Genomic DNA, 21,218 nt, shown 5'->3' with positions numbered 1-21,218 from the left:
TGTTTGACAGGCAGCAGCGATCAGGATCCTGCTGTGATATCGCTGGTCGTTGCTGAAAGTTCAGAACTTTATTTGGTCGTCAGATCGGCATGTATCGTCGTGTTTGACAGCCAAAGCAACGATGCCAGCGATGTTTTACAGTGGTAACCAGGGTAAATATCGGGTTACTAAGCGCAGGGCCGCACTTAGTAACCCGATGTTTACCCTGGTTACCATTGTAAAAGTAAAAAAAACAAACAGTACATACTCACCTTCTGCAGAAGGTGAGTATGTACTGTTTGTTTTCTTTTACTTTTACAATGGTAACCAGGGTAAACATCGGGTTACTAAGCGCGGCCCTGCGCTTAGTAACCCGATGTTTACCCTGGTTACCCGGGGACCTCGGCATCGTTGGTCGCTGGAGAGCTGTCTGTGTGACAGCTCTCCAGCGACCACACAGCGACGCTGCAGCGATCGGCATCGTTGTCGATATCGCTGCAGCGTCGCTTAGTGTGAAGGTACCTTTAGATGCAAAGTGAGAGGAAAGTTCAGCATGGGTGTGCTGCTCAAGCAGTTTGGAAGCAAATGGGAGCAAAGATATGGGACGATAGCTGGACATAGCGCTTGGCTCAAGGGATGGCTTTTTGAGGATACGAGGCATGTAAAATAGGCCTGTTTAGCAGAGGTGAGAGCTGATTTTAATGCGAGTGTTGCTTGTTTGAGTGCAGTGAAATAATCTTGCGAATGCGTTTTCCTCCAACACCGTTCTGCAATTCTGGATACTTAAATACAATACAAGATTACACTGGCGCTGTCCTATTGAACTATACGTGTAAGCTGCTGGCAGCCTGGCAGGTAGGATGTGCGAGCCTGCCCACAAGCAATGTCCAGATCAAAAAACAAACAGAGGGCTGCCACGCTAAAAACACATGTATACACATAAACATATAGTGTTGCCCACCTTCTCGTGTCTGCGTCCACCCGTGCCTGCACAATCAGGAGTATTGGAGCGGTACTGCTTGGTGTGTGCCCGAAGTGGCTGGTAGTGCGGATGGCTGAGCTAGGTCCGCAGGTAGGGAGCGTCCTCCCTTTACACCCCAGATAGCTCCCGGATCACCCACTGCAACAGCCGGCGGTGCGCCTCGGCCGAAAGCGCCGCCGTGTAGCAGCGTGGTGTGTAGGGGGCGTGGCTTAGCGGTGACGTCACCTGTCCGTAGGTAACGGACATGTACAGGGGCCAATGACCGACACGTTTCGAGGGAACCGTCCCTCTTTCTCAAGGAATCCGGGATCCGGGAGCTATCTGGGGTGTAAAGGGAGGACGCTCCCTACCTGCGGACCTAGCTCAGCCATCCGCACTACCAGCCACTTCGGGCACACACCAAGCAGTGCCGCTCCAATACTCCTGATTGTGCAGGCACGGGTGGACGCAGACACGAGAAGGTGGGCACCGCTATATGTTTATGTGTATACATGTGTTTTTAGCGCGGCAGCCCTCTGTTTGTTTTTTGATCTGGATAATTCTGAATACTTGCCGAAGCTTTTTAGTGATGTTATTGTGCCAGGGTTGTCTATTGATTTATTTATTGACCAGCGATATCACAGCAGGATCCTGATCGCTGCTGCCTGTCAAACACAACGATATCGCTATCCAGGACGCTGCAACGTCACGGATCGCTAGCGATATCGTTTAGTGTGAAGGTACCTTAACTCTCTCTTCAACAACCTACAATCTGTCTTCTGTCCCCACCATTCCACTGAGACTGCCCTGACCAAAATTACTAATGACTTACAGCCAAAGCTAAAAACAAAAATAGATCAATGGCCAAACTTATCTGTGCTAAAAACTAAGGAAATGTGAAATATGTGAAATGTGAATAGCATACTGGCTTATGAACTTTATGAACAAACACATGAGATTTTTAGCACAAGATTTGCAAACGTTGTGAGCCCATTCACCAAAACGTCAAGGTAATCTCAGATCGAATGGGTAACTACACTGACTGCCTGGTGTGAACACTTACCTATGGTATCTGAGCTGACTGCCTAATGTGAACACTTACCTATGGCTAATAACAGGATAAAGCCTACTTATATAGGAGGCTCAGAACCAACTGTGTTGAGATGTAATTAAAACCTGGATATAAAGGGAGGGATTGTTTATTGTTTAAGCCGCGCCCCCTGAAGAAGGTGATCTTGCACCGAAATGTGCGTTGGGGAGTGGGGTCCGGGACGCATGACCTAGCACTAATATGGGTAACTATGTATCTTTATTATACATTGCTGTAGATAACGTCTACAATGTCAGGAGACTGTTGGACTGACCTATGTTAGTCTTTGCTAGTCTGTAGTTGTTAGAGTGGAGGATTGGTGCTGGCAGCATTTGATATCCACATGGATTTGCATTAGTTATAGCTGTATATGTCACCACCACTTTATCTAGCAGCTCTTACCCTCTATATATTCTGTGGCATTTAGCTTTGTAACTTTTCCCACACAGCACTTTTGTATTTAATGTTGTCCCATTTGTGCCGGCATGTTTTACCGGCACTCACTTAGTTGGTACCTTTGTCACTTACCTCATACTATTATGCCATATATTGGTTGCTCAATGAATTGTGTGCGTTACATATAAAATGGTTTTTATCTTTTGTATATGTGATTTAATAAAGTTTGTTCATTTTTTCAAGTACTAGCATTTTTTGACTCATTTTCTCCTGTTAAATCTGTTGCTAATAACAGTGCAATAAATAAATAAATAAATAAATGACCTGGGGTCTCTTCTATTTTTGATAACAAGCGCAGGCAAAACTGACAGCTGTGGGCTGCTACCCTCAGCTGTCAGCTTTATTGTCGCTGGTTATCAAAAATAGAGGGGTCCTATGCTGTTTTTTTTTAATTATTTAAATAAATAATTTATAAAAATGGACTGGGATCCCCCCATTTTTGACAATTATCCAAGCTAAAGCAAACAGCTTAGGCTGGTATTCTCAGACTGGTAAGGGGCTATGGATATTGGTCCCCCCAGCGTAAATGTAGAAGCCCACAGCTGCCCCAGAAAAGGCGCATCTATGAGATCCACCAATTCTGGCACTTTGCCTGGCTCTTCCCACTTGCCCTGGTGCAGTGGTAAGTGGGATAATATCTGAGGGGTTGATATCAGCTGTTTTTTAGCCGCTGACATCAAGCCCACAGGTTAGTAATGAAGATGTGTCTATAAAATGCCCCCATTACTAACCTCATAGTTAGTTTGTAAAAATGACACAGCCAGAATAAAATCCTTTAATTTAAATAATGACACAGACTCTTTTATTTGGAATAAAAAAGCACAGTTATAATCACCTTACGCCTAATCCACCGATGTCCATGACACCTGTAACAGACAGAAAAAAATAAACACCGATAATTTTCACCTTACGCCTAATCCACTGATACCCATGTCCCCTGGAAAAAAAGAAAAATAATAAACAACTATATCCCTCACTTGTCCAACGTGAAGAAAATCCAAGTTGTCTCACGATGTTTCGGATAACATGGATAGTGGACACATCACTGATGTGATGTGCAGATGACAGCATAGGAAACACTGTTCAGGCTGCCAAATTCAAACAGTAACACAGACTTCATGGAGACTTCAAGTCTGTATTTGGGATCCATACCCAAACACTAGGTGTTCAGTATGGAATCCAAACTTTACTGGTCGGGCTCACTCATCTCTTTTTTTAATGATTGTTTAAATAAAGTATTCTGTACGTGGGTAAGATGTGTCTGAGGGATGTGAACACGGATCTATGTATAAGCAATAGCAGATACCGTTACTCGCCAACTTGTGCCCCTATTCCTGATGAGCTGCACGTGACGTGATTAGTCTGGAAGGATGATACTGTGATGAATTCAATAGGTTTTATTCACAGTACCTTGATGAGATGAGGTGAGATATTAGGGAAGATGAGGTAGAAGTTAGAGCTGATAATAGAAGCACAATCTTAGAGGTGACAAGAGAATCATTTCTCCAGTCCTGAAGCATGTGTGGTCCAAGATGGCACTGACCACAAGAAGGAAGTGAGATAAAGAAAGGCGGAGTTGCAGAAAGAAGGGTATTATGGGTAAAGCACAGTAATAATACATGAACAACATAATATAACAATGGCCACTAGATGGCAGCAAAGTAGAAATGCAATAGATTATAGAATTAAACCATATACATTAGAAAATGTCCTGGCTGAAAGTCTTTGCAAAAGATTAGCTAACAGCACATAAAGTTTTGCAATTTTTATTGGCCTCATGTAATGCTCACGCCTAGACTGGATGGCGCGAGTGAGGATTGTGGCCCCACTGTGCCACAAACCAGACTACCCTGGAGGGGCGTGACTAAGCAGCTACCTTGGTCTTCACTGGAGCCTCTAGTCGTGAGGCCAGGCTTTTGAAGAAGGTAGCTGCCAGGTACTACTCCAGGGCTGTGTCTGGCAGTAGCAACTGATCACACAGGGGAAAAGAAAACTAATGACAGGTGTGGGCGAGTACTGACAGGCACGACTGGTACTCTAGCAGGCACGGCTGGCAGGCAGGTGGGCATTGCTGGCACTCCGGTAGGCAGGTGGGCAAGGCTGTCTCTCTGGCAGGCAGGTGGGCATGGCTGGCACTCTGGCAGGCAGGTGGGCAAGGCTGTCTCTCTGGCAGGCAGGTGGGCATGGCTGGCACTCTGGCAGGCAGACGGGCATGGCTGGCACTCCGGCAGGCAGGAGGGCACGGCTGGCACTCTGGCAGGTAGGCAGGCACGGCTGGCACTCTGGCAGGCAGGCAGGCACTCTGGCAGGCACAGCTAAGACTGGAGAAACCAAAACCATTTTGGGTTAGACAGGAACAAAGGCAGGTACGAATTGGATACGGGAACAGGTACAAACCAGTTCAGACTAGAGGGAAAAGGGAACCGGTAGGAACCAGTAAAGACTAGAGGGACTAAGAACCACAGAGTGTGGAGTGGAAGCAGGGCAGAGCCGAAGGATGTGTAATAGGAGCAGAGCCGCAGGGTGTGGAGCAAGATCAGAGCAGAGCTGCAGGGTGCGGAGCGGAAGCAGAGCAGAGCCGCAGGATGTGGAACAGGAGCAGAGAAGCAGGGTGCGTAGTGAAAGCAAAGCAGAGCAGCAGGATGCGAGACAGGAGCAGAGTAGAAGGAGTGGACACAAGGATACACACAGCTGAGTAGGGAAGGCAACAAACAGGGATACAAACAGGTACAGGGCGAAGTTCAGACAAGGACAGACACGGGAACAAGTTCAGGATAAAGGATTCAGGCCTGGGTATGTAGTCCCCAGGAAGGCGGAAACAAGACACAAAAAATACAGATACGGGCCTGGGTATACAGCCCCCAGGGTGGCAGAAACAGGACAATACAGGACAGGACCTGGCAACTCAGTAGCAGAGCGTGGACTGAGAGAGTTTGTTGCTCAGGTATCTCCCTATTGGTCAATGTGCCTTAAGTACCTGATATCTCTTGGCAAAAGGCTGGGGACAAATTATGAGTGTGCACACTGTCTCTATAATACTCAGGAAGTGCCGGCGCTGCTGCTCTAAGCACACAGCCAGGAAGTATACAGCAAGCAAGGACATGAGGTTCACAGCATGGAGCAGGTAGAGGACAGAACTCTCAGCATGTCCTGGAGTGGTTAGTAAATGGGAGGTGGGAGGCCATGCAGTGATGCCGGCAGGGATGTTTCAGTACCCCCCTTATGCCCTCTCTTCCTTAAGCCCACCAGGATCGTCTGCAGAAGGAGAATAGCACGACTTTCCTCAGGACCCTGCACCGTCCAGTCCATCAAAACATCCTTAGGGTAGAATGAGTCAGACGTGATATCAGGAATCCCAGAATGCCAAGTCTCTCTCTGCCCGGCCCGACGAGGTCAACTCCCACCACAGAAGATACAACCAACTGGAGCTCTTCCTCCTGGTTGGTGGAAAGCAGACTTGAAATCTTCGGTTTTGACATTTTCATCAACCGACCACATGGAAACTGAAGGCACCCTCATAGGAACCATCTTCTGTCCACTATCCAGAGAAAGACATCCTAGAGCCAGGGATGCTCCTGGGAACTGATCACTGGTACAATCACTGGAGATGTGTGGAGAGAACGTCACCACTTCCCTTTCCTTGGTGACGTCAGCACACCATGATTCGACGACTAGCTGACCAGGTGAAGAAGAAGACAATACTGCTGACTGACCTTGATGTATGGAGACCAGACTCCTCTCGTCTTTGGTTGGTCCCAACAAAGCACCACGCTGGGTCTCCAGACCTGAACGGATAGTAGAGTTCTTGGCATTGAATGACCACTGGGCATACCAGACAGCATGTGGAAGACGATCTTCTCCATATCTAATGCTCCAACTTGGAGCTGTAGTTGTTCCTGCAAGACTAGACTGCTCTTGAGTAGGGCTCGCCCATCACCAGACAACATCCTTGCTGGATTCTGGGGCTGTGGAACAGGAATCACACACTGACTCTGTTTTGCTTGCAGCTTTAATGCACCGGCTGAACCAAAGCTCCCACTAGGCATGGAGACAATCATAGACTTTGGTGGAGAGGAAGTACTCTCGCCAATGGCAGCCTCTCCTACTGGCCCAAGGTTTTGGAGTTTAAGCTTCTCAGGGCAGAAACCGTCAGGATGTTTTACACAACTGCATTGATACCACAATCCCTTCTTACAACTGGATTCAGGCTGCTGCTCTGCCAGCCCACTTTTATCAGCCTTTTTGAGTTTTGCTTGGGTAGCTGCTTTTGCAGGTTGAAGAACAGATGGTTTTTGGATGGTCGGGGACCGATGTTATGGTTTACCCACAGGTGTCCTTTGTCTGGTTCGTCTCTGGAAGATTGGGAGGGAAGTCTTTGCAGGAGACGCAGATCTAGGCTTATCAAAGACTTTACGGAAGGCCGCCAGGAAGGCCTGTAGGTCCGAGGTGATGGCATTCCCTGCTTCCCAGAGGGGGTTGACCCATTCCAAGGCATCTCCTGTTAAGTAGGACATTAAGAATCCCACCTTGACTCGATCAGAGAAAAAATGAGGAACATTCCATTCAAAGCACTGCAAGCACTGCTCCAAGAACACACGAGACTGCTTTGGATTCCCATTGTACCTTGAAGGATCCGCTGGGACAGATTTAACTCTGGGAGCGCAAGTTGCAAGTTGATTGAATACATCTGCTGAGACTATGATTCGAGTTGGTGGGAAGTCAGAGATTCAGATTGGGTAAAAAATTTATTCGGCTGCTCATGCTTGCAGGAAAAAAGTTTGTCTCGCTCCGGGAGCGAAAGGCCATGGGGCTCAGAGGGGACCATGGCCTGAGCAAACTGTAATGCTCACACCCAGACTGGATGGCGTGAGCGAGGATTGTGGCCCCACTGTGCCACAAACCAGACTACCCTCGAGGAGCGTGACTAGATTTTTATAGTCCGTGATTACTGTAACAGGATGGATAGATCCCTCCAAAAAGTGTCGCCATTCCTCAAATGCTAATTTGATTGCTAGCAATTCCGTTACCCATATCATATTTACATGTATTAGGGTTGAACAATTAATATAAATGTTCAATTCTCTAGTTGCCTACTCCTGGCCTAATGGATATATTGATCATGTGCACTAAAGAAATACACCAGACACAGTCAGCTGTAACTCTCCTTGATCAATGTGTGGCTCAGCTCCAAGAAGGGTATTTTATTAGTGAAAACACAATGTTATATATCTCCTGTAAGGGGGCTCGGTTAGCTCTAAAATGGGAGTGATCGGATGTATTCCATTGGTTAGTGGGTTGGGCATGAGCAAGTCCATGGGCGGATCCATGAGGTCATCAGGGTGGGTTGGTCCGTGAGGTCATCAGAGTGGGCGTCGCTGTGGGTGGATCCATGAGGTCATCAGGATGGGCGTCATCTTGGATACCAGACCACACGGTCTGCTGAAACAGGAAATGGCGGCCATCTTCAGTGTCTTCATTGTTCATCTTGGATACCAGACCACACGGCTCTGGTAGAGGAGATGGCAGCCATCTTCAGTGTCTCACTTTGTCTGAGGAAAACTTATGTAAGGTTAAACAGTACATGTTATAGGTTGCTTCTCTCAATTATCTTATGTGTTGAGGTTAATTAAGTATTTGATCTTATGGCTCTCCTCAACAGTCCCCCCTAAATACTTTATTAACCTTTTCTTTTATCTTGATCCCACCGTGGTTCCCTAACCCACCAATGTTAAGTGTTATTATGACATCAGAAGCTTCATGACAATATGGATGCTATAGACACCAGAGAATGTGTGACCAATTATGGGTATACTGCGGAGGTATATCGGAGCGCGTTACCCATGTCCTCGGGACTTCCCTACCTGCTGGATCTATTACTCTCCAATCTCCCATCTCCATGGTTACTTACAGTAAAATACACATGTGCGACTAACCCTGATGTACACATCCTAGATCTGACCGTCTTGCCCGGGAGGGGGAATTGGAGTTTTCACCAGTTTGAGACAAGTTTTCCCTTGTGGAAAACCTCCCTTTGTAGCTGGACTTTGACAAGCAGGTCAGATCCTACTCTGTCCCTAACTGTCTAACAAATTTATAATGTGAGAGATGGATCCAGGAGGCGCTCAGCAACCCTGACTGAAGTAGGAGTAGTCAGGAGCACTTGGTAGGGACCCTTAAATCTCGACTCCAGGAATGTCTTTTCTGATGAACTTCTTTACAAGCACATAGTCACCAGGTTGGAAAGCATGGGTACCTTCACTGGAATCTGGACCTGGAATGGATGATAAAACTCGTACATGTGTTACTGACAGTTCTTTAGTAACAACAATTACATAATTTACAAGAGTATCACTTCCCAAGGCTAGCTGTTGTGGAAAATATTGACCCAATCTTGGAGGCCCTCCAAAAAGAATCTCGTATGGTGTGAGTTTAGTGGGACCCCTTGGAGTGTTTCTGACTGAGTATAAGGCAACGTGCAAAATGTCTGTCCAAGTCTGACCTCCTAACTGGCTTTCAGTATTTTATTTTTGAAGGTGCCATTCAGTCTTCCTACTTTCCCACTGCTCTGGGGTTGATATGGAGTATGTAAACCCAAATAACCAATGTTCATAGTTCCTTAGACAGTGCTGCAATGAATGCGGGTACTTGGTCACTCTCAATTACCTCTGGGACCCCATATCTGCATACTACTTCAGTCATCAGTCTCTTAACAATCACTCTGGCAGTCATGTTGGTTACTGGATAGGCTTCGGGCCATCCTGAAAACATGTCAGTTACTACCAATACATACTCGCACTTCCCTACTTTTGGCATTCGAATGTGGTCAATCTGAATTTTCTGAAAGGGATAAAGTGGTTTAGCCAAATGTTTCTGAGTAACTTTCTGAGGTGGTGCTGGATTGCATGTTGCACACACAAGGCAGGACTTGCAATATTTTTGGGTAACAGTAGAGATGCCAGGTGCCATATAAGTCTTCCAAATTAGGTCATTCATCCGATTCTTGCCTCTGTGGGTGATACCGTGTGCCCATTCTGTCACTGAGGGGTACAGATTACGGGGTAGACCTTTGTGTTCACCCTCCAGACTCCATCTTCATCCTTTTTTAGTTCCTCCTACTTGCCATGACTTATTTTCATCATCTGATGTCTTGTCTTGATGTAGATGGATAATCCTCATAAGAGAGGCTTTAGTCCCTTCTTCAGTGTCTTGTGACACGTACACCGCTGCTTTTTCTTTCCTAAATGGATCCGCAGCATAGGTTTTTTGCTGTTTTGTCAGCAAAGAAGTTTCCCCTTGGTTCTGGAGAATCCAGTCTCCGGTGAGCTTTGATCTTGATCACTGCAACCTTTGAAGGTAGATCCAGAGTGACCACAAGTTCTTGTATGATAGCAGCATGTTTTACAGGAGTTCCACTGGACGTTAGGTATCCTCTGGCTGCCCAGATACTGCCGAAGTCATGAGCCACTCCAAAAGCGTATCTTGAATCCGTGTAGATGTTGACCACCTTCTCCGTCGCTTCCTGACAAGCCAGCATCAAAGCTTTAAGTTCCGCTTCTTGTGCAGACATGTGCGGTGGTAGCGATCCAGCTGAGATGATCAGGTCATGTGTAACCACGGCATATCCCGTATGGAATCTTCCTGTTTCATCTGCAAATCTGGAACCATCAGTGAAGAACGTCACGTCAGCATGTGGGAGTGGGTCTTCAGACACGTTTTTCTGGGAGGCTACTTCTTCATGCATTTGTTCAAGACAGTCATGATCCTCTGAGTGTGTAGAGGCATCTTCTCCGAGAGCATCAGTATCATCCACATCCCCCCTGGAAAGAGGAAGCAGCGTGGACAGTTTGAAGATGCTGCAGCGGACAAGAGTGACATTATCCGGAACCAAGAGTCAACATTGGAGTCTCATATGATGCTGCACCAACAGATGTTTAGGTTCCAACAATAGCAATTATGTCGTGTGGAGCCATTAAGAGAACTGGATGTCCTCAGATGATATCAGGATTTGGGATTCAAAGAGCTGGTGCAGACTGTATGGCCTGTTTAAGAGCGTAGAAAGCTTCCACGGATTTAGTACATAGTGGAAATGCGGCGCGCCCCCACACCGCCGCAGGGCCGAGGGGTACCCGGAGCCGGGCCTCTAGGTCTCAGTCCTGGGGTTGTCACGGTGGCTAGACCCGGTCCGTGGCCCTGTCCGTCAGTGGGGGACGTCCGGTGAAATAGGTGGTGATAACGGTGGTGTAGCGGTGCAGTTGTGGGGTGCAGGTCGCGGTAAATAACGAGGACACCAGGTTGCAGTCTCTTTACCTCTTTACTGGAGATCTCTGAGTCCTCAGTCCAGAATACGGTTCACCAGGCTGCGCAAGTCCGGCCGGTCCAATGGCACCTCCAGAGTTCTCTTCACAGGTGGAAATCAGTGCCTTCCTTCTTAGCGCTGTGTGTTGTAGTCCTTCCCTGCTGTGCTCACGGAAAGTACCCCACAACTATTGTGTCTGTTTCTTAAGTTCCCTCACAACTCGATTAGATGTTCCTCTCTTATTCCATCCCTCCCTGTTATTCAGGTTGGAACGGCACCCGTTTGTCAGGTAGGCCTGGAGTTCTTCCGGGACCCTAGTGACGCCCCTCTCCCGCAATTGCCCCCCAAGACTTCATAGGTGATATGTGGTAGACAGCCCGCCTGAGACTGACTGTCCTGCCGCTGTTTGGAGTATGGCTTAAAGCTGTATATTATTCCACTCCCTCGGCGTTCCGGCCACCGGTAATGCGCCTCAGCAAGGTGCTGCCTCTTTCAACAAAACCCCTGCTGGTATTCTCCTTCTGCTCGATTTCGTTTCTCACTCAGCACAATCTATCTCGCTTCTAGTCCTTTCTTAGGGCACCGCCGCTATTCTGAGCAGGCACGGTCCCATTGCGTTCTTTCAATGCCAAGCCTCTGCCAGGATCCCACCCCTGGCAGAGACCCTACTGTCTCTTCCTCCACAACACCCTCTCTCACTAGGTGTTGCTTCGTTCAATCCAGTCAGCGTTCTCCTCTAACTTCCTGCCTGACCCCCAGTTTACCCACTATGGTGGGGAGTGGCCTAATGAATAGCACCCTTAGCTCCCCCCGGAGGCCCTGCTGTGAAACATATTGGTGTCTGTGATACCTGATCAGAGGAACTCCTTCAGTGCCATCGAACGCGCCATGGCTCCCCTTAGTGGCGGAGCCACAGTACTGCAACGACCAGGACTCTGGGGCGCTGCACTCCCCCCTGGTTAAACACAGTACTCCGGGACTGGGAAGAAAACAACAATACAGGTTAGCAAAAAGACATACAAATTTGTTGAGTGCAAAACAATAAGCATACTTGAACAGGCTTCCCTTTATGGGAGGTGAGGACACTTTAACGTTACAAAACATAATCAAATATCATAGCAACAGGCTACAATTTACTCTCATTACCCAACCGGGTATTCTACTAAGTGCAAATGCTGGAACAATAAATTAACATTGCCTTTAAGAAACATACACTCTTAGTTTATCAAAGGCCTTCCTATAATCACATTACAGGGCAAGGTAACTCTTCATTCTCCTACTTTTGAACCTGCAGGACCGCCTGTCCCTATGGCACCAGACCTACTGCCTCTCCTTTCTTTTACAGGACCGCCCCGTTCAGCCAGGGCCTACTGCCTTTCTCTACTATACATAGTATAGACATAACATTCCTTTCAGTTTGAGAACATGGAGCCCACTCTGCCTGGCTCCTATAAGGACTCACTCACTAACCCCTACGGGTCTACTTTCTGTCCTTAGTAACGAACTAACTTTCTATGGGGACGCAGGGTTTACCTTCTATCCTCACCTTCATTATTACTTTCTTACGTTTCTATCCATGCAGAACTCTAGTCTACCTCAACAGGCTTTCTGCATCTTTCCTTTTGAAGAACATTATTCAAGCTTCACATTTCAAACATATTAAACACATATAACTTTTCATGTAAAACGGTTACATTTCTTGCAAAGCATCATCATGACATTACTGTTCCAAAACAGTATCACTTTCAGGTTCAATTCCAACCTCCCCTTTAAGAGGAGATCAAGTCTTTCTGAGGTAGCTCTTCTTCTCAGCCTACCAGTCCATACAAAGACTCCGGAATGGTATCTTCGCAAAATGTCTTTAAACAAAACCAGTAGGAAGCACCTTTAAGAAGGTGCAAACTATTTACAGGAAAGTTTGAATCATGCACAGTCCATGATTTCGCAGTTTGTGAAACTTTGTGCAAAACTTCAAGAAAACAACAATAGTGACCCCGGGTCAACAAAGGGGTCACCTTTTTAAAGTTTACCCTGAACGGGTTTAGCAGCAACAGGAACAAAAGAACAAACAGTAACTATTTTACAAATAAGAAAGTACAGTAGAATCTTACTGTGGTGGAGCGGAAGGTGTCCTCTTATCCGGTCTCACCAGGCCAACAGATCGCACTGGTGAGCCAGGACGCCGTTCCGGTCCCAGCAGTGATAAAATCCCTCGCCGGGAGGTCCTCCTTACTGGCAGACGCACACGTCCCTCCGGGGCACGGCAAGGCTGGGCTTCTCGGGGTTCCGCGGGGCCGGGCTCTGCTGCTTTCCCCACCGAATCAGCTCCTTCTGGTGTTCCGGCAGCAGCCTGGAGGGCGATGCATCGCTGCACGCCCCGCGCCATCCAGCCAGCCTCTCCCGTAGCCCTCCTCCAACGAGTGTAGGTGACGGCATCACCTGGCTCCAGATCGCGAGCGATCCTCCCGCTGCAAGGCTCCACCTCCTCCCGGTCTACGCGGACCTGTATCGGCTCCCCGATCTCTTGGATTACTCCCCTTCCGCACTGGGGATTAAAGGCCACCACCACACCCCTGTGTGATGGCGGGATCTCCGGAGCACTAACTAGGTCGACCGGTTCTGTAGGATGGGGCCGGCTCCGCCATGCTGCTATCAGACGCCGTAAGTGCTCAGCATCCGGCATGACTTTCAGGCCCGGTGCGGGTAGCGTACCTTCCGCCGCGGCCGGGTAAGCAGCAACAGGAGACAACTTGATCTCGGTGGGCTGGCCCACCCGGGTGAGGGCACGGGCATCAGCCTTCAGGTGGCGGGCCAGCTGTCGGGCCTCGGCTGCAGCCACACATTCTTCGGACAGTGGCACAGGGGGTCGGCCCAACAGTGGCTCGGTGAGGGTCAGACCCCGCAGCGTTGGCGTTTCAGAGCCTGTCCCAGCTTGTGCGGCCTCGGACTGGGCCGGGTCAGCTCCGCGCTGTGCTCCTGGTGCCGCCATTTCTTGTTCTTTTCCCGCGTCTTCTTCCCGCGGTCTCTTCCGTGGGCGGCCCCGTCCCCATGGTCTCCACCCTCCGGCCAGGATCAGGAGGCGGACCTCAGCTGTTGACGGGCACGTCCTCAACACACAGAAATATTTAGACTGGGCGGCCATTGCTGTTCGCGCTCTCCAACTTGTCTACGCCCACTCCACGCCCCTCTTCTCTTCCTGCGCTCTCCTCAGCGCTGCAATGGCGGCGGATTTTGGCGGCAAATGGCACAACACACAGTCTTTTCAATAAAGTACGGTTCAAGTACGACAAATCACAGTCTCTAGGCACACATGACCTGATTCTTCAGGCTTAAGTAGATCCTGTTCGTGACGCCAAGTCTGCGGCGCGCCCCCACACCGCCGCAGGGCCGAGGGGTACCCGGAGCCGGGCCTCTAGGTCTCAGTCCTGGGGTTGTCACGGTGGCTAGACCCGGTCCGTGGCCCTGTCCGTCAGTGGGGGACGTCCGGTGAAATAGGTGGTGATAACGGTGGTGTAGCGGTGCAGTTGTGGGGTGCAGGTCGCGGTAAATAACGAGGACACCAGGTTGCAGTCTCTTTACCTCTTTACTGGAGATCTCTGAGTCCTCAGTCCAGAATACGGTTCACCAGGCTGCGCAAGTCCGGCCGGTCCAATGGCACCTCCAGAGTTCTCTTCACAGGTGGAAATCAGTGCCTTCCTTCTTAGCGCTGTGTGTTGTAGTCCTTCCCTGCTGTGCTCACGGAAAGTACCCCACAACTGTTGTGTCTGTTTCTTAAGTTCCCTCACAACTCGATTAGATGTTCCTCTCTTATTCCATCCCTCCCTGTTATTCAGGTTGGAACGGCACCCGTTTGTCAGGTAGGCCTGGAGTTCTTCCGGGACCCTAGTGACGCCCCTCTCCCGCAATTGCCCCCCAAGACTTCATAGGTGATATGTGGTAGACAGCCCGCCTGAGACTGACTGTCCTGCCGCTGTTTGGAGTATGGCTTAAAGCTGTATATTATTCCACTCCCTCGGCGTTCCGGCCACCGGTAATGCGCCTCAGCAAGGTGCTGCCTCTTTCAACAAAACCCCTGCTGGTATTCTCCTTCTGCTCGATTTCGTTTCTCACTCAGCACAATCTATCTCGCTTCTAGTCCTTTCTTAGGGCACCGCCGCTATTCTGAGCAGGCACGGTCCCGTTGCGTTCTTTCAATGCCAAGCCTCTGCCAGGATCCCACCCCTGGCAGAGACCCTACTGTCTCTTCCTCCACAACACCCTCTCTCACTAGGTGTTGCTTCGTTCAATCCAGTCAGCGTTCTCCTCTAACTTCCTGCCTGACCCCCAGTTTACCCACTATGGTGGGGAGTGGCCTAATGAATAGCACCCTTAGCTCCCCCCGGAGGCCCTGCTGTGAAACATATTGGTGTCTGTGATACCTGATCAGAGGAACTCCTTCAGTGCCATCGAACGCGCCATGGCTCCCCTTAGTGGCGGAGCCACAGTACTGCAACGACCAGGACTCTGGGGCGCTGCAGAAACGCTGACGTCTTGAGGTCATCGTACAATGGCTGCATCAACTTGGAGGCATCTGGAATAGATTGGCGACAGTAAGTAATAGGTCAGCCAGCTCATCCGAGGCCCATGTCTTAGGTTCTTGGCAGAACTCAACACCAGAGTTCCATGTCTCCTCATGCTCCTGTAGAAAGGCATCGGCTGTTTTTTCTGGATCTAGAACTTGGTTCAACAGAGTAGCAGCGTGCCGGGGTGTAAACTTGACACAGACGGTGGGCTCCTCAGACATGAGCATTGGCACTGTTGGCGGTGGCACCTGAGGCGGGAGTAGAGATGGCACCGGGAGTGCAGATGTAGTCCCTTGTGTATGAGGAGCCGGAGGAGGTAATAGTCCTGGAATGAGGGGCTCTATTTGGGCAGCTCCAGTATCATGGTATGGGCTCCAGGTGACGCAGGTAGTCTTAAAAGCTTTAACAGTCCTGTCCTCATTAATGCGAGTTATTGCTGCATGAAGTTGTTGAGCACTGACGTCTGGATGAATAGGGTCATAAGTAGGGGTCACAGTGTGTATGATCATTCTACACAGGAGATTGCCAGCTTTAGTCACCGCTATGTCCCAAACCGCTATCTGACCACATGACTCAACAATGATTTGACTGTCAGCTTGAATAGTCGCCCCTCCTGCTTCCACTATAGCTCTAGCTACACCTCCATTGTGCTCTAACCGAGAATTGGCAGCATTAACAATAGCGTCTGTCTCCATTGTTGTTATGTCACCCTTTCCCACCACTAACAAGGGTCCCTCAGGAAGTTCTTTTTCAAAAATAGGTTGCCAACATTCCCTCCCCTTTGTGCTTCCTGTGCTATTGGTATCCCCCTCCCAGATTGAGCCCCCCTTGTTACAGTCGCCACCGTCCCATACAGGTGTGCGCTTGGCTGCGAGACAGCCTGTGAGGTACTGGGTATAGGGTTATGTAGACTGCGTGAGAGTGCTGTTGTGGAAGCATTGGGAGGAGAGGCCGCTGCTTGGAGCATCTCATGTGGGTGTGCGGCTAAATTGGCAGTGGAAGTGACAGTAGAAAGGGTAGGTGCTGGGGACGATGCAGGTGGGAGGACTGCTGGATTCACAACAGGAGTAATAGGGGAAAGGGTTGGTGCCCCATTGGAAACAACTGAGATAGGAAACATGGGTAAAGCCTGTTCACTTCCCGAAGGAATATAGTATTGGCCGTTAGTGGTCATTACTGGGTAACAAGGATTTGGTGATGTGGCGTGTAGCCTTAATCTGAGATGTTCACCACCAGGAGCAGCACATTCGCCATCCACAACATGGCTGCCGTCAGAATTACATTTACCACCAACAAAATGGCCGCCGTCAGAATTATATTTACCACCAACAAGATGGCCACCGTCAGAATTATATTTACCACCAACAAGATGGCCGCCGTCAGAATTATATTTACCACCAACAAGATGGCCGCCGTCAGAATTATATTTACCACCAACAAGATGGCCACCGTCAGAATTATATTTACCACCAACAAGATGGCCGCCGTCAGAATTATATTTACCACCAACAAGATGGCCGCCGTCAGAATTATATTTACCACCAACAAGATGGCCGCCGTCAGAATTATATTTACCACCAACAAGATGGCCGCCATCAGAATTATATTTACCACCAACAAGATGGCCGCCGTCAGAATTGTATTTACCACCAACAAGATGGCCGCCATCAGAATTATATTTACCACCAATAAAATGGCCGCCGTCACATTTAGCACATGGCTCTGGGCCACCATTTTGGCTGCTATCACATTTAACACATTCGCCATTAACAAAATGGCCGCCATTACATTTACCACATGGCTCTGGGCCACCATTTTGGCTGCTATCACATTTAACACATTCGCCATTAACAAAATGGCCGCCATTACATTTACCACATGGCTCTGGGCCACCATTTTGGCTGCTATTACATTTAACACATTGCTCTGGGCCACCATTATACGGTGGTGGCCGCTCACAGGATATATTTTTGTAATACACATAGGTCAAAACTCTACCTCTTTTTTTCCTTTCCTCCTCTATCCAATTTTCTCTATACAGACTTTCAGAGACTCTTTCCCATGCCCTAGCAGTAGACAACAATCCATTATCTTCTAGGATACCTTTTCTTTCTTTCAAGACAAGCTTCCAGTCCAGGGGCTGCAACCTTCCCCCTTCTGGCATTCCACACAACTTCATAAGCTTTTTACATTGCTTAATATGACTCTTCCCTTCACGAGTCGCTACTAATGTGCATGAGTCTAACTTGCCATCTGAATTTGGCTTAGTGCCTATACGACAGAACTTCATTAATTTCTCCATCTTTCTATAGATATACAGTATATATCTATCTATCTATCAAGATAACAAACACCAAACAAACACCAAACAAACAATAAGACGGGGGAGATGACTCAAACCTGAGATTCTAAAGGGAACTGAGTCTGCAGTACTCAGTTCCTATTGCTTCTTGTCTCGTGGTCCCTGTCTGACTTCCGTGCTCCGTACTTTACAAACCAATTATTCCCTACTTTGTCAAATTGCTCCCTAACTTACCGGTCCCCGTGCAGAGTCAATTACTCGATGTCACGGGGCAAAAAAAAAAGAAAAACTATAAATTTAATTGGCTCAAACTGAGCCAATTGCTCCAAGTTTCAATGAGCCGCTACACAATTTATTATGCCCGAACTGAGCCAATTGCTCCAAGATTTACCGGGCCCCCCTAGGCCGAGTCAATTACTCCAGGTCCTAGTCTCTCTTGTACAGAACTGAAAATCTTATCACAGGCGACAACCGTATACCACAGACAAAAATTATTTTATTTTATTTTTTTTTCTACACTTGCTCTCCTTCTCTTTTTTTTTTTTTTTGGAAACCTGTTTTTCCTGCTCCAAACACAATGCTTCTCCTAACTACTAGTCATCTCCCCTCTTCACAACATGTAACAGGCAGCAGGCAACTAAAATATGTGACGGTTCTTGCAATTAAATGACCAGCAGCGGAGAGACCCTTCTGCCGTCTTACAGATACCAAGGAAACCGGACACGGTCAGGCAATCTGCACAGGATACCCCGAAGGACACAGGTAAAGACTACAGATTATAAAAAATCAGCAGACTTACCGTGTTCTGTTAAGGAGTTGATCAGTCTCCAGGTTCGGGGTACTCAGTGCATCCAGCCGTTCCACTCGTCGGTTTTCAGGGTTCAGGGCTCTCCTCTGCTGGCCCCAGGTTGGGCGGCCAAATATTAGGGTTGAACAATTAATATAAATGTTCAATTCTCTAGTTGCCTACTCCTGGCCTAATGGATATATTGATCATGTGCACTAAAGAAATACACCAGACACAGTCAGCTGTAACTCTCCTTGATCAATGTGTGGCTCAGCTCCAAGAAGGGTATTTTATTAGTGAAAACACAATGTTATATATCTCCTGTAAGGGGGCTCGGTTAGCTCTATAATGGGAGTGATCGGATGTATTCCATTGGTTAGTGGGTTGGGCATGAGCAAGTCCATGGGCGGATCCATGAGGTCATCAGGGTGGGTTGGTCCGTGAGGTCATCAGAGTGGGCGTCGCTGTGGGTGGATCCATGAGGTCATCAGGATGGGCGTCATCTTGGATACCAGACCACACAGTCTGCTGAAACAGGAAATGGCGGCCATCTTCAGTGTCTTCATTGTTCATCTTGGATACCAGACCACACGGCTCTGGTAGAGGAGATGGCAGCCATCTTCAGTGTCTCACTTTGTCTGAGGAAAACTTATGTAAGGTTAAACAGTACATGTTATAGGTTGCTTCTCTCAATTATCTTATGTGTTGAGGTTAATTAAGTATTTGATCTTATGGCTCTCCTCAACACATGCAGCCAAGAGTTTCTTAGAGAAAAAGGTGCATGGAAGTCGCTTACCAAGAGATGGACCCTGAGACAACACAGCTCCTACACCAACTTCAGATGCATCAACCTCCGCTGTAAAAGGCTGAGACACATCCAGCTATATCAATACAGGTGCTGACGAGAAGCATTTTTTAAATCAGTAAAAAGCACACAAAGCACTTTCTGATTTCGAGAAGTTTGTACCTTTTTTGGTAATGTCAGTAAGAGGTCTTGCTGAGGCAGAACATTTTTTAATAAAGTTTCTGTAATAGTTTGCAAATCCCAAAAACATTGCAGTGGTTTAAGATTTCCTGGACGGTCCAATTTTAATATAGCCTGTAATTTGGTAGGATCCATCAGAAAACCTGCAGAAGAAATTATATAACCCAAGAAAGGAAGTTTTTGTATAGCGAATATACACTTCTCGAGTCTAGCATACAACTTATTCTCTCTGAGAATTGAAAGTACTTGTCTGACAGGTACCATATGAGACTCGTAATTCCATGAGTATATAAAAATGTCATCCAAGCAAATTATTACACACTTATTACACACTTTCCTAGATGAGAAGAAAACATTATTAACAAAGTGTTGAAATACTGCATGTGCATTAGTAAGGCCGAAAGGCATCACAAGGGTTTCGAAATGTTAAACACCGTTTTACACTCATCCCCTTGTTTGACCTGAATCAGATTATAAGCCCCCCTATGATCAATTTTAGAGAACCATTTAGCACCGGCAATCACAGAGCAACCACCAGAATAGTGTCGATATCTCCAACTCGTCAGACCAGGTTTAGACAAGCTATAGCTGGCACTACCTGAATAGTCCAGCACTCATGTATAGGGGAAGAGAAGATATGAGTGGTTCTCCCACAGCATAAGACCAAGGAGTAATAAGCTAACCTAGCAGAGATTTAACTCTTGGTAACCTGTCTAGGAGCTACACAAGTCTTAGCGTCAATGCTCGAGTCGCCCTGCACTGATTACAGCAATTAGTGTAGTTACAAGGAAGAGTGCCAGAACCTAGAGAATGCACACACTATGACGCCACCATGACAGTTGGTGGTATTTGCAAAAACCTCCTTGTGACATTAGCATAGCGCTCTATACAAATATGAACTAGGCCTACGTAAAAAAAAAATGTCCCCAAAAGTGTCCATATAGGTAGAAAGGCTGATCAGTACATTTATTATTAAACAGCAATAATTTTATTTGTTGTGATGGCAAAGATTTTCCCATGAAGAACTATCTTGAGCCCAACAAGAATTCCAGCAATCTCTCTCGTCTGTTGTTTCACATAGGATGTTTTTTGACATCACATCCATTTCTCCTTTCTCAAACTGTCCTTGTTTGGTTTCTCAAATTTTCTTGGTCCTCTGGACTGGGAAAAGGCCCGTTCTTGCTTATTATCAGTCAGTTTCCATGATTTCGAATGTGGTCATGACCCTAGTTTGAGAACAAATGCAGTCAAATACAGCAATTAATTCTGTGTTGACAGAAAAAGACATGTGAAAGTAATTGTACTTGACAGTGACAGTCTGACATTTGCTATAAATTATAGCAGCCCTGGTGTGGCCAGAACTGCTGACAATGCTGAACTCAGGCTCAGTCTAATTAATCTCCATGTGCTGCCACAATAAACTTTCTCCTCTGCAAACTCTGCACAGAAGCCAGAAATAAAAAGTATTATCCATTTATGTATTGTAATTCTGATGGCCTGGCCTTAGTATAGGAGCCATCAAAATCTGTTCAGTGAGAGCTGACCTCCCAACCCCCCTGCCAATTAGCTGACTGAAGTGGGGCCATGTCCGCCTCATTGTTTACCAGGCACAGCTATGTACATTAACTTAAATTGGGCTCCACTATTACCAAATGCACAGCTAGACAATGGCAATCACTGGAGTTCTCTTCTCATTACGTTTTCATTGAGCAGATGTAGACCTGCCCTAAGGGCTGTATAATCGGCCGCATTGGCCCCTTGTAAACATGGTAGCAATCAATTGTTTTTATTGACTAATCA

General features: G+C 47.6%; 1 protein-coding gene across 1 annotated transcript in view; it reads left to right on the top strand.

The window, feature by feature from the left end:
• Positions 1–2,216: 2,216 nt before the first annotated feature.
• HAPLN3 (hyaluronan and proteoglycan link protein 3) overlaps positions 2,217–21,218 on the top strand; it is a 230,377-nt gene continuing 211,375 nt past the window's right edge. Inside the window, exon 1 of the mRNA XM_077263462.1 lies at positions 2,217–2,235. The gene's annotated coding sequence lies outside the window, so the exon portion shown is untranslated. The remainder of the gene's footprint in view (positions 2,236–21,218) is intronic.

Source organism: Ranitomeya variabilis, chromosome 5, assembly GCF_051348905.1.
Source record: "Ranitomeya variabilis isolate aRanVar5 chromosome 5, aRanVar5.hap1, whole genome shotgun sequence".
Lineage (NCBI taxonomy): Eukaryota > Metazoa > Chordata > Amphibia > Anura > Dendrobatidae > Ranitomeya > Ranitomeya variabilis.
This window is presented reverse-complemented; position numbering and strand designations above follow the sequence as displayed.